Source organism: Camelus ferus, chromosome 14, assembly GCF_009834535.1.
Source record: "Camelus ferus isolate YT-003-E chromosome 14, BCGSAC_Cfer_1.0, whole genome shotgun sequence".
NCBI classification, from domain to species: Eukaryota; Metazoa; Chordata; class Mammalia; order Artiodactyla; family Camelidae; genus Camelus; species Camelus ferus.
Genome location: NC_045709.1, coordinates 22,610,186 through 22,614,004, shown reverse-complemented (window position 1 = coordinate 22,614,004; position 3,819 = coordinate 22,610,186).

Here is a 3,819-nt window from a genome sequence, read left to right as displayed (position 1 = left end):
TCGCACTTTCTTTATACTCAGTCAGTGAGCAGTAAAAGTCAGCCGCCATTTCTCACAGGCCCCACAGCTTGTCTTCCTTCCCTGACTCCCCGCAGCTCTTCGAGGTGGGCGTTACTGTTCCCCCAGGTACTCATGGTAAAACAGGTTCAGAGGGGACAACTCCCCGGGTCACACAGTGTCTATTAAAGCTAAACTGTGACCCTACTTTGCAACATCAGTTTTCACTCCAGAAGACTCTGATGTGTCTCGTTCGGTCCCCGTCACCAGTCCACGGGGCACCTGTGTAGACGGGCTTGTTTGGCGAGTGAAGAAACAAAGCTGAGAGGAGTTTGTCACCCACCACAATCACACCACCCGTAGGCGGGGGCTGGCAGCTGCCCAGCCCGCGTGGACGGGGAGGGCCCCAGTAAAGCCTCTCGAGGTCAGCCTCTCAGTCCCCATCACTGGTTGGGTCATTTGTATGTAAGTCCAGTGGGCACCCTGAACCCATGCACAGGTTGGTTTTGTGCAGGCCACTCGCTCACCTGTGAAATGCCTTCCTCGTAAAGAGTGGTGGGTGTTGGTTTGGGTGTGTGTTTTACCCATTGCTCTAATTAGGATCCCCAAACAGCACAAGACGTGGTGGGGCCAGCAGCACCTCGACTTTCTAACTGAAGGAACGCTGTTTTAACAAGGTGTTAACAGTGCAGCACACTTACACCGACTCCTCGGTCTCTGACTTACCAGAGTCATAAACACTTGAAATTACAAAGCAAAAACGCGGTGTTCCCTCCGTTAAGCGTGAACCCAGCTCTGAGTGCAGCGCTCCTAGTAGGGGCATGCTGGGGGTGGGGGATTTAGACTGTAGGCCGGTAGTTGGTATTTGCCCTTTCCGTTCAGTTAGGTCCTGATCTTTAAACTTCATGCTGCTTTCTTGCTGTGACATCCCTGGTGTGAGGGTGAACAGTGTTGCCTTTCTCTTCTGTCACATCTACTCCTCGTACCGTGTTTCACGCCCACTTGATGCAGATGCAATGCGGGACCACCACGGACCTTTCTAAGCTAGTCTGGTCCTCCTAGTCTGTGGCCCAAAACAACGCTGTAGATGATAAACTGAGGTCGAGAAAAAGAATCAAGGAGAAACTATGGGGAATAGAACCTTTTAAACAAAAGATATATATCAGATTTTTTTGCTTCTTTGCTGGATGGAATCATCATGAAAGACGTTTTATAGCTGTGTTCTCCAGAGTGGTAAGGAATTTATCCTTGGTTCGAATAAAACTTTTAGATAGGCTGTATTCTAAAATGTATTACACAGACCTGTCTTCTTAAATACATTACACAGAGTAGCCTGAATTTTCACTGATGGTGCAGGGTCATGACTGTGGACACGGCTAAGGAGGCACACACACTGACAGCGCCACACAGCACGTGGTTATTAACTGCTGGGTGACGATATTTGTGACCAAAAAATCGTCCATATTTCTTTTCCAATTTCCTAGCCAACTGAGAAGCAGACACAAGTCAGAAAGATGAAAATCAAAATACCAGTGTTAATAGTAAAGTTTAATTCGCAGCAAAATGGACTAGAATCTAAGGCCTTTCAGCGGAACAACGTGACCCTCCCCGTCCCTGCAGACCTTAAGCTCCAACTCTGCAGCTCCTGCCCGTGTTCAGGTCCCCCTACCAGGCTCCCCCAGGTCAGTCTCCAGCCCTCTGGGGATGCAGATCAGGGTGGGAGCTACTCTTCTGAAAGGTCAGAGCATCCTCGCCCCGACAAAGTCGGCTGGGCTGGGTCGGCTGCAGGTAGCGTTCCGTCCCCCTTCGCTGATTCAAAACATCACTTCTCACCTGGCTTTAGCAGTTTTCTCCATATTCTTAAATCCCACTTCAAATTTGCTGTGGTTTAAAAACCAAATAAACTTTGTATCAAGTGTAAACAAGCAGGTGCCAGAGGAGGACCTAAGGGCACCGAGTAAAAGGTGGTTTTCAGCCAGACGGACAGTGCGCCATCAGCGTCTTCCTCTCAGAGACCCGGGCTTCGTGTCCAGAGCAAACGAGGGCACCTGCCGGGCCGCTTACCAGCTGTAAGAGAAGGACGCACAAATTGTAAACACGTAACTCTTATCTTTAAGTAAAGCCACAACTCCCGCCAGCATTCCTGTCGCAGTCTCCCCAGGCTGCAGCAGCTGCAGGGTGCGCCCCCGCCTCTCCCACACCTGACGTGACAACCCCGGAACACTCGGGGGGCTTCCAGACCAGCTAGTGAGTGAATGATGCCACTTTAAGCCAAATTTGTCAAAACAAGGTACGTGGAAATGCAGCTTCAGAAGCCAGCTCTAGGAAATGCCACCTGCAGGCTTCAGCTCGTGCCTGTGGTGTAGGCGGGCCCCGTGGGCCGCGGACTCGCCGGCCCCCACGCTCCGCCCCGAGTCAGCTCCTGGAAGATCTCTTCACTCCCCTGCATCGGTGTGTCTCCTGCTGGTTCTGCTTCTCTGGTCGAAGCCTGAGTAGTAAAGACGTGACTAATTAAAATCTCAGACAACCGCACTGTGTGGAACAGCACAAAACATCAGCTGGCAGCGATGCAAGAAGAGCCCACCCGTCCTCAGGTCAGACCAGTCAACAACTTCCGTCCATTAAACACTAGTTACCATTTTACCAGTGGCACCCCAGGGTTCTCGTCGTGTCGGAGGCTGCGGGCCCAGCGGCCCAGAACCCGGCCCAAGTGCAGGAGGCCGCCCGAACCCCTCCCTCAGGGGCAGCCACTCCCACACCAGCTGACACTTTCCACTTTCCTTTTCATAAGGAAAGCAAAATAGGGAAAATGGGGAAAAGCATAAAATAATAAAACTTTTTAAATTAGCTCAGGTCCAAAGTTCCTTACCCTGAATTGCAAAGTCTAAAAAGCTTCAAAAAATGAATACTTTCCAAATACATCTGCCAAACTATTGGTGGCAAAACGTGACCTAAACTTCGGTGAGGCTGTTCTGCGGTCCGTGCAGCACGGGGGGCGTCCTTGGGTTTCACTGCAGAGGGACTGGCGCGTCTGATTAAAGGGGGCTGCCCAGCGCTGACGGACGTGCTTCATGAAACACAGCTTACGTGCACTTGCATTAACTTCCTAAAATCCAATTCCGAAATACATCTGGATGCAAGGGCTTCATATAAGGGACCATGAACCTGTATTTTTTTTTAAAAAAAACAAAGTCTAGGAAAAAACACAAAACTCCAACTAGACCAGCTACCATAACGGCCAGACAAGGTTCTCTGTGTACATTTTAATACCCAAAAGCAATAAAATATATTCCAAGTGCTGAATGTGAGCTTTCAAGTAGCAAGAACTTCAAGTCCCAGACAACCGGAGACCCAGAGGCTGGGCAGCCCAGAGCGGAGAGCTCTCAGCCCAGTCTGCCTGATTTTGAAGACCTGTGCCTCCAGGATAAAGATGGACACCCCTGCTGCCAGGGCTCCAGGGGGAACTAGCCCCAGGCACGCAGCCCTCTCCTGAGCAAGGGAAGCACCCATCCAGCCTTTACCTACAGAAGGACCGTATTTAATGAATCTGTTTCCAAATACCTTTGTATACCCTCTATGTCAGCTAATCTTACTCCCTAAAAAGGTGAATCAACTCTTAACAAAATTAGTGAGCACCTACTAAACCTAGTGTATATCAAGCATTTATTATTCTATCACAAAAAAGAAACCATTAAAATTCCAGTATAATACATGGGAAAATTCTATCCTAATATCTCCAATAAACACATACACACACACGAGGAAATTTAATATAGTAAGATACTAAGTTTGATTTTCAAGGAACTACTCAGGAAATACCAG